Consider the following 13,719-nt stretch of genomic DNA (forward strand, 5'->3'; position numbering starts at 1 on the left):
AAAACTTATTGTTACATAAGCTACACTCTCGATGGATGTTCAGTTGTCATCCGTCGGGACTATAAAGATCATTCGCCGGGACTATAATAAAACATCCGTCGAGAGCTATAAAAACACTAAGTTGAATCTACTAAGGTGTTTTATTTAACTTATCATCAAGTTCACAACATATTCCTAATAGTTGGAATATGTTATCACATTACTCAAGGTAATCATCTCTACTACTGCTAGATCGTCTGCTTATCTAAAGGACCTAGTATAAAGGAAACAGAGAGGAATGACTTACAAGTCAAAGTACACTCCAAAATATATTGATATATCTGGAAATGCTATTGATATGCCTATTGGAGGAGCCATTGTGATTATGTCTTTAGGAAGACAAGTTCTTACTTTTGATCCTGATGGTGAGAAAGTTCGATTCTTGGAACTGGATGACTTGTCACTTGGAAGATCTAATTTACATGACCTCCGAACTGCTATCTATCAGAATGATGAATCTATAGAAGAGCTCAAGGATATCAAATAGAGGATAGAGATGTATTTAAATGTTCTTGAAGCAAATCTACTCAAGAAATTCTTTGGTGATGCTACTGGATTTACTAGAGTTCAAAACTGAAGTTAAAGTCTGAAGACACTGACTGTAAGATAGTTATTTCAATGTATTTCTACATTTAGATAGTTTTGACATCATCAATTATGAACTTGTACATATTTACATAATGCACTAGTTGAGGGAGATTTTTAGAAGAAATTGACGATATCAGTATTTAAACTATCAGAGTTTATTGATCAGCATTTGATATCAGTATTTGACATTAATATCATCATCAACATTTGCCATCACTATTTGCTGATCAGTTTTTACCATCAGGATTTATGCATATCAGTATCTGTCGAGCTGTAAATCAGGAGATATCAAAGGAGTATGTATTTGCAAAATATATGTCAGTGTAGGACTTTACTTATTGTAGCAATCTATAGATGGATATATTATATGATTCCTTATTGTATTGTAATAGGATTCCTTATTGATTCTGTAACTGTAAAATATATAAGCACATATTAGGTTTACATTTTATGTGTTACACAAAGTTATGAATTGTCATATCATTCATATAACCTAACAACTCTCAAGGATAATTGTTCATACTTTGAGAGAGTATTGTAAACAGTTTTTATACAACAATAATAAAAAATTTTGGTTCAATTTTGTATGTTATCTCAATTTTATAGTTGAACTGCATTCACCCCTCTCTAAAGTTCGTTTAAGGACTAAAAATTTAATTGGCTATATGAATGCAATAAGATAGGTAGAGATTTGTTTTGAAAAATCTTGTAACTTGGTTTTTATATGGTTGTTTCTTTTGCAAACTTATGGTAAAATGTTACATTTTAACTTTTAATCTAATGTGAAACATTGTATTATTAACTCTTAAAAACTAGAAGCTTTAATTTTAGTTGGTTAAATGAATGCAATAAGCTTTAATTTATTCTTGAACTATTTTACTATGGTCTAAGAGCCTAAATGTGCTGAATGCTAGAAGTTCTAAGTGTAGGATTTAGGTTTTAGTTTATCTTGCGGTTACGGTTTTGTTATCCTACATAAGTCCTTACACTAGTACATAAAAGGTCTTCAACAACATCCAAAAAAATGTTAACATTGCTGAAAAAATGTAGTCATAAGTCGTAGGATAACACTTTGGTCAATTTTGAGGGTGTTGAAAATTTAAATATGGCCTTGATGTTGTGCCAGCACATTTTAGAAAACTATGCCAACATCCATATTATGTTGCCTTAAGATCCTATGCTGACATTTTTTACTCAATAGTAACACCATCACTTGTGTTGGTGTTAACTAACATAATGTTGATGTTGCCATAATTCTTTTTGCAATATCTTTATCCCTCTATAGCAACACTAGTTCAATAACATTTTTTATTTTTGCCAACACCTTATCATGTTATAGCAACATAAGTTAATTTATTTTTTCCAACACCTTATCAGACTAATGCAACATTTTTAGTGATAATGTTTTAGTAGCTTGTTCTCTAATAAAATATTCCTGTATTAATTAAATCAATCAAAAAATACACACGCCATATACAACTCAATCAACTTAAACAACTTTTACTATAAATACTTGAATAAAGAACTTTCAAGTCATACCAACAACATAAACTTTCAAAACATACTAATTCTAACTACTCCGACCAAAACTTTCTACTTGAATAAAATTACATGCATTAGAAATCAATTTTTAAAATTGACCTTCAGCTGCTAAATAGTTCATTAAATTTCTAGAGAAAGATCACCAACCGAACCGAAGGAAGATTATCAACCGATCCTTCAATCTCTTTCTCAAAAGCAGCCCTGCCGAAAAACCTAAATCAGAATATTAATTCACACAAAAATATTCAAGATAGAGGACTAATTGGACAAGATTACTGAAAGCAATGATAATCAACTAGAAAAGAAGCTTCGAACTTGGCCAAAATTAAATGTCAAAATGGACACAAAACTATAATTATATACAATCTCTTTTGAATAGCCTGTACTCTAAGATTTTTAAGAAATAAAAAAATTATCATTTAAACACAAACTCCACGCTGGGATAACTTGAATTACTAACATATTTTAAATAAAAAATTCAACCCAAAATTACAATTTTAACTTAGTGAAATCTCATCTCAAAGTTGAACAATACACAGTTTTCGTCGATTTTACATTATTGTCACCAAAACCTTAATAACTTTTTAACTGCTAACTTAAATGACACGAAGTTTTCGCGTGCGCGATTTAGAGACTGTCCTTAACACATGAATTTTAGATACTACCTCAATATAATGTACAGGACATCCATTTTTACTGTCAAAGAAAAAGGAGCTATTTTATTGAAATATAGCATAAAAGCTTTAAAAATTGTACTGGAAAAGTATATTTGTATATGCAACCCAAATTATGCCTACAAGACTATAAGAGAACATAATTTTAGATGAAATATAATAACCTTAATATTTTCTTTTTTAGAAAGCATATTTAACCTGATGTTATTTTTACGGATTGGAAAAACTTTATTTATACGAGTATCAATGTATCTGGTATTCTACGATGAGAGATCAGATTTTCTTATTCCACATACCTCATTGGATTTCCTAGGAGTGATTCAGAAAAAAATCAAAAAAAACATCACTTGAATAATGATAAAGGATCAATTAAAAGTCTCACCTCGTAGAGCAAACAAGATCTGGCGATCCATCAACAAGTTCGATTATATTCTTTCTTCTCCCTGCCAATAGCCATTAAACCAAAATCACTATAGATTATCTTTACAATGAAATAGTAGATATCCGTCACTCAACGCACTGGAATGTATTCAAAAGCTTGGAGATAATTATATACACTGAAGTGCTATTCTAGGAAAAAGATTTCAAAACACCAAGATACCTTTAACTATAAGAATAATATATTCTGATACAAAGCTATCATACATGAATGCTAAAATTAGAAAATGGTGTAACAAAAATAGAAGGCACACCATCTCATATATGAAAAAAAAAAATCAGTACCAAAACATATTCTTATGAGACTCTCGACGGAAATTAGAATTTGAATCAAATAACGATGTTATATCTTGATTAGCAAATGTTATAAACCACTTCAAACCCTCATGCTGATGTTGAAGACTTCTCATGTTCTCGTAAATGAATATAAGGGTCCAAGATTGAATCTTAGGTACACATGTACCCTAAATATGAATAAATATGTTTAGTCCCTGGACCAACTTGGACGCTACTACGATGTAATTATGTCTACATATTATATCTCATTACCTCATATCTCAGAATAATATGGAACCATTCCTAGTTATTCTGTTATTTGAAAATAATATGGATGGAGGAAATCAAATAGTGCCAAGATCCAACATATGCATGACACTTATTACTTTTATAATGCAAAACATCATAATTATAATACTTAAACAGCATAGCACTAATACAAACAATAAATAATCAGACACAAGACAACTCCTCTTACGTGGACTTTATATATGTATCTAAATACATACATTATGCCTTATTTGATTCAGAAGATACGAGTGCATTCAGCTTTGGAGGCATTTCCTGACATTTTATATAGTGATTGGCTCATGACACGCGCCTGCAAACCCATTTTCTGCATTCTCATCTCCCTTATTAATAAACAAAGAAACCAAACCATAAAACCTTTGTGAACTTCATTATTATTAAATTAATATATTAAGAAGAGTGCTCTCCGCATACTTCAATCTTAGCTCGAGGAGTAAGTGTAGAGATGGAATCAACATAAATGAGATTGATAGCACCTGACCTACACATACAATCTGCAACTGATGTACAAAATAGAGGAGGAAATTACAACATATACATATATCAAAACATATAAATAGTATAAAAACCTCAAAAATTTCATAGAAACATATAAACAGGGCACACATTTAAAACCCCCAATAATAATTAGGGTTTGAAAACCCCGGAATTAACAACTTAAACCCCCCCAAATTAGGATTAGTAAACAAATTATAAGAAAAAACCAAAATTAGGGTTTGTAAACCCTACATTAAAAAATTCTAAATCGGGTTTGTACCTTTAATTAAACGGGATTAAGTGGAGCTTTGAAATGAAGCTAAAAAAAATGAAACAGGGTTTAAAGAGATTAGCATTTGAGCGAAGCTTTTAAATAAGATGAGTTGTGGAAAGATGAGCGGCGGTGACGAGCTTATGTGGGTCGGCGAGATGAGTTGCAACTAGGTGTTTGTGTGGAGAGACTGAGACAAGTTTGTGCTTGGGTCATGTGTTTTGTCTTTGTTAGGGAGAAAACACGAGCTAAAATTACACGCAAGTATACGCGTTCACAAGTAGTATAAGATATAAATCAGATTCGTTCCCACAGGGACTGGTTTAGGTTAAGTTTAGATTGTGCACTTATGCAACAATGTATGGTTATCACTCACTGCTAAGCCAATTAACAAATTGAGTTTTGATTTAACTAAGAGATTATACTAATTAAAATTAACTAAGAGAATTACGGTTTAATTAACTATATGAGACAAACATGGGATTTTAACTTCATTAAATACTTCATTCAAAGTCATTGTTCTCAACCTTAGCATGCAATGGTGATGACAACTAATCGGATTACACGAAACTAGTAAATGCCAACTTTCATTGCACGAATACCCTACTACCAGACATCCACAAAAGAGTAGAAGCTGAATAGACACCAATTATGTTGAGCCCTATATGTCTATAGAAATTTGACAACATAAAGGTTTAATGAATAAGGTATCTATCGTGATTACATAATGAAAGTAAGATGGTTAAAATTACCTACGAATCATGCATAACAATTATACATGAACCTATGCTAGCATGGCAAGTTCTAAACCTATATATTCACTTTCGCTTCAATAGAGATTAACACACTATCTTATATGTTAGCTACGCACATAAGACGAATAAGCACAACCAATACTAAGATAACAATCAATCACCACACACCAATATATTGAAACAAATTAACTATAAAAATCCATAAGTAAATCCGTTAGAACCCCACGATAACGATTAGTTCATAATTGGACTTATTGTCACCATGGGTTTCAATGAAAACATGATAATAAACAATATAAGAGTACTAGGGTTTAAGACAAATTGAAAACAAGCATCCAAAGTATCAACTAAATTGAAGAATACGAAAGTCTTCATCTCCGGAGCCGTCTTGTGCTCTGTAGATCTTCGTATTGCTCTCCCTAGTCTCTTTGTTGTTAAAAACATCTTTTTATCACTATATATAAGCCCCTAGTGGACCTGGACCCTCAAAATCATCAAATTCTACTAAAATCAGGATTCTGGGGCAAAAAGGGCGGGGCGGCCGCGCTTAAATCAGCGCGGGCGCACTGTTTTTTGGTAGTAAGGCGGGGCGGCCACGCTGGTTTTGGGGTTGGCTGCGCCTGACTTCTGGATTTTTCTGTTGATTCTTCTTTTGGCCGTATCTTGAGTTCTACTCGTCAGAATTAGGCGATTCAACTGCCCACGCGAAGCTAACGAGATTATCTACAACTTGAGAATGGCTCAGGCTTCCAATTATTAGCTCTTTTCAGCATATTTCCTTGAAAACCTCCTTTCTTCATTTAAACAATGCCTGAAATGTAATAACACAAAAATATATCAAAAATACCAACAACTTGAGTCCAAAATACCAACTTAAGCTTGTAATGAAGCTTTCCAAGTAGATTTAAAATCCACTAATCATACCCCCAAACTTGAATCGATGCTTGTCCTCAAGCATAAACAGACTCAAAAACTATAAAATAAACCTAATGCATGAATGCAACTACGTGAATGCGACTAAATGATAATGTAATCGATCCCCTCAGAATAGCCATAACCAAATGAATAAGCCAACGCCTCTAAGAATGCAATAACTTAAAACAGAGTTCGAATAAACCCCACAAACTAACTCACAAACCAGAAACGTGCGTATGTGGAATGCTTAACAGATATACCCTCAATGCTAGACCCATAACCATAACCTATTTATCATCAAAACAATCATAAGTTTATAAACAGAATAGGTGTTAAACGCATAATGACTCACAACACCTCCTTTCTACTGGAGTTATAGAAGGATTCATGCTATTATTGAAGACATAACAAAGATTCTTATTTGATCGTGCAATGAATGAGGTCCCAAAAGACTTATGCAATAATACCCATGTAGCGAACGTTAGGTTAGCGGATCCCAGACTATAAAAGCCTTAGGTCACTAGGCACAAAGTCCCCTAGAACTTAATAACTCGAGTATTAAAGAGCCCACTCGTGATCAATTCTGCATAATCACATACTTTTTTTTCTTTTTTTTCTTCTTTTTTTTCCAATTTCTGAATGAGTGTGTTTCGCTTTCATCTTATTCAACCCTATACTACTCATAAAAATATGAGCCGGCTACTAGCCATTTGACGCCTAGCCTTATTCACAACTAGCAATGAAATCCAAGTTTTTCTCCAATTTAAAAATCAGTGCTCCTACGTCATTACGAGAATACCAAAAATTCTAAATATAAACAAGTGATTAAATCTTGACGAATAAACAAGTATAATCATGATCTAGCTCAAAAGCAAACCTATAAGACTTGTGATTTTTTTTACCTAACATGCAAATCAATTCATTAGGACTTAAACAACCCTCTATTCGCCATCACTACACTCAAATCAACATCAACTTATCAGACAGAAATAGCTCAACATAAGGGATCATGTTATATGCATGCAAATGCAACTATATGAACTAACATAAAAATACAAACAAATATGCAAACAAATATGACCTAAATGAACAATCATGCAAAAATATGAATGAATTAACAACTATACATGCAATACGAATCTATATGAACTATATGGACACACACAAACTAATCCTTACATTATCACCCCCAAACTTAAAATTTTCAATGTCCTCATTGAAGGTAATAATAAGGATTCCAGGCATACCTAGTTAGCGGAATGATCACCCTCTTCGGGTGGAGGATCAGGTGGCCAATAAACCTTGACACCAGTGTCTCGGAAAACAGTGCCCTAGGCCTGGGTGAAATCTGTAGCAAAATGACGGTGAATGTCATGCATGGCCTCTGTACTGCTCATCACCAACACCCGTCTTATCAAATGCCTGCTGCACATGAGAAGAACCTTCTGTAGACATGGGAGGATCCGTCCGGCCGCCCTCTACATCATCAAAAATATATCCCAACCTCTTATCATGGGATGCACCTAAGAATGTATCACTCAAGTGATCTGGAAGTGGGTTGATCTCAAGTATGAGAGCTTCTTCAATAGACGACTCAATATACTCCTGAGAAATTTTCAGCTCTGCTAACCCAAGAGAATCGAATGGCATATCCAACTTCCTCTTCCACAGAGGGGTATTCAAAACCTGCAGTTGCTCTACTCCTTCTTCATCTTTAATAACAGATTCTCGTATTAAGGATCTCTCTAAGGAATCTGACTTTAGCAATTGCTCAAGCTTCAAATTCATGATAGAGTCAACCCGCTCTACTTTAAAGCACTTCTCTTTATATGTGGGCAACTTTATTACCTTGAACATATTAAAAGTGACCTTCTGATCTTGAACCTCATCGTAAGCTCTCCTTTTTGAACATCGATCATAGTTCAGCCTGTAGCCAAGAATGGTCTTCCTAAGATAATGGGAATTTTTTATCCCCCTTAAAATCCAGAAGTACAAAGTCAACAGGGAAGATAAGTTTGTCCACCTTGACCAAGACATTCTCCACTATACCTCGTGGATAAGTGATGGTCCGATCGGCCAACTGCAAGGACATTGTTACCGGTTTCAAACCAAGTTTCTTGAACACAGATAAGGGCATCAGATTGATGCTAGCTCCCAAATCACACAAGCATTTGTCGAATAACAGATTGCCAATGGTGCAAGGTATCGTGAAGCTTCCTGGATTTTTAAGCTTAGGAGGTAGTTTTTGTTCCATAACAACACTGCACTCTTCCGTTAGAGCAACGATTTCCAACTCCTCAAGTTTTAGCTTCCGAGATAGAATACCCTTCATAAACTTAGCATAGCCTGACATCTGTTCTAGAGCTTCAGCAAAAGGTATGTTGATATGCAGCTTCATGAAAACTTCCAAAAACTTGGCAAAGTGTTTGTCGAACTTATGCTTTTAAAGCCTTTTAGGAAATGACGGAGGTGGGTAGACCTGTTGATCCCCTGTATTACCCTCAGGATGATTGCTTACAACAACTTTCTTCTTCGGTTCCACCTCGGCATCCTTTTGCACCACTTTTTTAGCTACAGTCTCATTTTCTGGAATTGGAAAAAGTGAGTCGTGCTTGCATTCTGGACAGAATTTTTAGACTCTTCGTCTTGTTGAATTTGGGGGCTTACGACCTTTCCAGACCTCAAGGTGATGGCATTCACCTGTTCTTTAACTTCCCTCTTACCTAGATTACCTTCTATATCACTAGGAAGCGTTCCTAGTGGTCGATTGAATAAGGAATTAGCAATTTACCCTATTTGGTTCTCCAGAGTCTTGATAGAAACATCCTAGCTTTGGCATATAAGAGCCTGGTTTTTGCACATAAGCCTGAACTCCTCCAGTTTAGATTTTTCATTCGAAGATAGACCTGCACCTCCATGAGTTTGTTGTTGGAGTTGTTGTCTTGGTGTAAATTGTTTCTGAAAACTAGGAGGATTGAATTGCTTGTTTCCAAACTGCTGGAACAGTTGTTGCATCGCATTCTGATTGTTGCTCCAGCTGAAGTTAGGATGATTCTAGTTGTCAGGATGATAAGTGTCTGGAATTGGTTGTTGCGATCTCTGAAAGTTGCTCACAAATTCAGCTAATTCACTAGATATAGCGCATTGCTCCGTTGCATGTGAACCTACACAAAGCTCACAAACACTTGTCCTTTGATGAACTCCATAGTTAGCCAGAGAATCAATCTTCATAGATAATGCCTTTAGCTGAGCAGCTATACTGTAGATGTATCCACTTCAAGAACTCCTGCTACCTTGCCCTGTGGCAATCTCTGGGTTGGATACTGATATTCATTCGCAGCCATCATCTTAATTAGAGCATAAGCTTCCTCATAATTCTTTGCCCATAATGCTCCACCTAATGTTACATCCAGCATGGGTCTAGACTATGCTCCCAAACCATTATAAAAGTAATTGATGATCATCCAATCAGGCATTCCATGATGAGGACACATCCTAAGAATCGCCTTGTAGCGCTCCCAAGCTTCACATAGAGTTTTTCCCGATTGTTATGCAAATTGAGTAAGAGCATTCCTAAGTGCAGCTGTCTTCGCCATAGGGAAGAATTTAGTAAGAAACTTTTGAGCAAGATCCTCCCAAGTAGTGATAGACCTAGCTGGTAGAGAGTGTAACCAGCTCTTAGCTTTATCCCTCAGAGAGAATGGGAAAAGTCTCAGTTTCTCGGCATCTTCAGAAACATTATTGAACTTGAAGGTGTCGCAGATCTCAATGAAATCCCTAATGTTCATATTGGGATCTTGTTGTGCATATGTTGTGTACTTGATGATTACACAAATAAAACACCTAAGTAGATTTTACTTAGTGAAATAATGTAGCGCTCGACGGATAAGGATTATAGTCCCGACAGATAAATATAGTCCCGACGGATGATGACTTATTATCCATCGAGTGAGTAGCTTATGTAATAATGAGTCTGTAGCACATTTCTGCATACACCTTTGTATAGATTCTGTAGTAGCATATAAGTCATGTTGACTTTAACTAGATATGCAGAATAGGTTGATTAATTGTACATAGATGATGTTTTGTAATTCTGCATAAATGAATTGAAGTCAAGTGCCAAAATAGCTATCGACGGATGATTAACAAAGCCATCGACGAATGATCAAACAGATATCAACGAATGTCTAATATAGCAGTCGACGGATGATCAATGAAGCCATCAATGGATGATCATAAAGTTGACGGATGATCATGTACTCAACAGATAAAGAATTCAAATATCAGTTGACAGTGACAACTGGTCACATGCGTCGAAGTGTATGCAAATGGAATGAGGAAGCCTATTAACTGGGTAATAGAGAACAAAGTAACAAAGCATTAGACCCGATAGTTTTTATAATGATCCTGTCTTTTGACTTTGTAATCTTGGTAATATATAAACCAAGAAGTAGCAAATAGAAATATAGATCTGAGATACAAAAAGTGGGAAACATTTGTAAGCAGAATTATTAGCATTTCTCTATATTCTCAGTAGTTCATATTTGTAAGCAGCTGTGAGCATTCTTGCACACAGAGTTCTCTCGATATAATATATATCTCTGGTGGAATTGTTTAAATCCACCAGAAAGTTTTTAAAGACTCTTGTTTTTAATTACTTGTGTTTTTATTCACTTAAGTTTTTATTCCGCATTGTGCTAATCAACACACTTATATTTATATTCGAGTTCGAACATTTTTATTTTAAGAAAAAGGTTCAAGAATTCCATTCAACCCCTCTTTTGTAATTCTTGCTATATTGTTAAGGGACTAACAATTGGTATCAGAGCAAGCTCTTAACTTATAAGGAGTTTAAAGATCAAAACAATTCAGCAAGATGAACAAGAAGGATGTTGGAGTCAAGATTCCTTTTCTAGATAAAGATAATTACCATCATTGGAAGGTAAAGATGCATCTTCATATGCTTTCTCAAGATGAGGCCTATGTGGACTGCATAGAAAGAGGCCCTCATGTTCCAATGAGAGCTACAACAGGAAACGAGCCATCAGTTCCTAAACGAAGGCATGAATGGTCTGATCCTGACATTGAATAAGTCAGGAAAGATAAAAAGGCCATGAATATTCTGTTTAATGGAGTTGATGCAGACATGTTTGACAACATTATCAACTGCAAAACTGCCAAGGAAGTTTGGGATACTATACAGATAATCTGTGATGGCACTGAGCAAGTTAGAGAAAATAAGATGCAGCTCTTGATTCAACAATATGAGCATTTTCACAATGAGGAAAGTGAGTCACTCACTGACATTTTTAGTAGGTTTCAAAAACTACTAAATGCTCTCAAATTGCATGGAAGGGTCTATCAGCCTAAAGACTCTAATCTGAAATTCCTTAGATCTCTTCCAAAGGAATGGAAACCAATGACGGTCTCATTAAGAAACTCACAAGATTATAAGGAGTTTACTTTGGAGAGACTGTATGGCATCCTAAAAACCTATGAGCTGGAAATAGAGCAGGATGAAAGGATGGAGAGAGGAAAGAAGAAAGGATGATCCATTGCACTAGTTGCTGAGTTGGAAAAGGAGAAGGAAGTGAAGATGGAAGCTGTTGAATCAACTTCAAAGGTCTGTGAGAACAAGGGCAAGGGTCTTGCAGTAGAAAGTGAAGATTTATTAAGCCAAGATGACATGGAGGACATTGATGAGCACCTAGCATTTCTTTTCAGGAGATTTGCCAAACTCAAGTTCAAAAAGAACTTTGGAGCAGCCAAGCCAAATAGAAATATGGTGGATAAGTCAAAATTCAAATGTTTCAAATATGGCTTGGCAGGGCACTTTTCCAGTGAGTGTAGGAAGTCAGATTCCAGTAAGAAAAAGTTTGAGTCTGTGGATTATAAGCAAAAATATTTTGATCTACTCAAGCAAAAGGAAATGGCTTTTATTACACAAGAGAATGACTAGGCAGTAGATGGTCTGGATGAAGATGAAGATGTCAGCTATGTCAATCTAGCCCTAATGGCCAAGTCTGATGAAACAGAGACAAGTTCCTCAAGCAATCAGGTAATTATTACAAAACTTGCACATTTATCTAAAGCTGAGTGTAATGATGCCATTAATGACATGTCTATAGAGTTATATCATTTGCGTGTTACACTTAAGTCTCTTACTAAAGAAAATGCTAAAATCAAAGAAAATAATTTGTTTTTAAGTGAGAGGAATAATGTGCGTGAGTCTCAGTTTATTGATTTTGAGAAATTAAGAATTGAGTGTAAGATTGCTAAGGAGGAATTAACTGAGTCCTTGAAAAAGGAAGAAATTTTAAAAAAGCAGCTCGAGCGTGAACAAGAAGTGATTAAAGCATGGAAAACATCCAGGGATGTCCATGCTCAAATCACCAAAGTTCAAGGAATCGAGTCTTTCTGTGATGAAGCCTGGAAAAAGAACAAAGAGAAACTAGAACCTAATTTGGTAGATGGTCTGCTAACAGATGTAGACTCGACGGATGATGAGGACTATCCGTCGGATAACAAAAAGTGTTATCCGTCGAATGATGAAAATCCTCATCCGTCGGTTGTGAGCAAGCCCATTAGCAAAGCCAAACTAGTTAAGCTGAATGAGAAGTATGGGTCTGTTTCCAAGAATTTTGTTTCAGGAGAGTCAAGTCAAGTTAAGAAAGGGAAAAAGGCTAATGTTGGTCACATGACTGTCAAACAGTTAAGTGACAGACCTGAAAATATTGAAGTAAAAACAGAGACTAAAAGGAAAAACAATAGGAATGGTAAAGTAGGGATTAACAAACACAATAACTACACACCTGATAAATATGCTCCCAGAAAAATCTGTGTCAAGTGTGGTAGTGTAAATCATCTGTCTGTTAATTGCAAATCTGCCATGCCTACTTCCATGTCTGTGCAGACTTAATTTCCTAACATGAATGCCATGCCTCCCTTGCCTGTTAATGCTATGTCTACACAGAACATGAATGCACAGTTTACTAATATGCCATTTGCACCTAATCCTTATTATGCTGCATACAGTATGCCACAAATGCCATTTAGCATACCTTACTGGAATAACATGTTTACTCACAGCATGCCATTTCCTGTTAGTCATAGTATGCATGATGATTCTGTTGCAATGAATGGCTTCAAAGGCCCAACTCAAATGACTAAGAATGAATCTGAAATTCCTGAGTCAAATGAAATAAGGCCTAAGAAACAGAAAAAGAAGGCTAACAAGGCAGGACCCAAGGAAACTTGTGTACCAAAATCAACTTGATTTGATTTTGATGTGTACAGGGAAACAGAAAGAATCTTTGGTACTTGGATAGTGGTTGTTCAAGACACATGACTGGTGATTCTACCCTGCTCACAGAGTTCAAAGAGAGAGCTGGCCCAAGTATTACTTTTGGAGATGACATCAAGGGTTATACTGTGG

At 35.3% G+C, this 13,719-nt stretch overlaps 1 non-coding gene across 1 annotated transcript; it reads left to right on the forward strand.

Moving 5' to 3' along the window:
* Nucleotides 1-9,758: 9,758 nt before the first annotated feature.
* LOC141681128 (small nucleolar RNA R71) lies at nt 9,759-9,865 on the forward strand. Its single transcript, XR_012558571.1, has one exon. It is a non-coding gene; the product is annotated as a small nucleolar RNA R71 (small nucleolar RNA).
* Nucleotides 9,866-13,719: the final 3,854 nt, after the last annotated feature.

The sequence above is a fragment of the Apium graveolens genome, chromosome 8 (assembly GCF_009905375.1).
Source record: "Apium graveolens cultivar Ventura chromosome 8, ASM990537v1, whole genome shotgun sequence".
Classification (NCBI taxonomy): Eukaryota; Viridiplantae; Streptophyta; class Magnoliopsida; order Apiales; family Apiaceae; genus Apium; species Apium graveolens.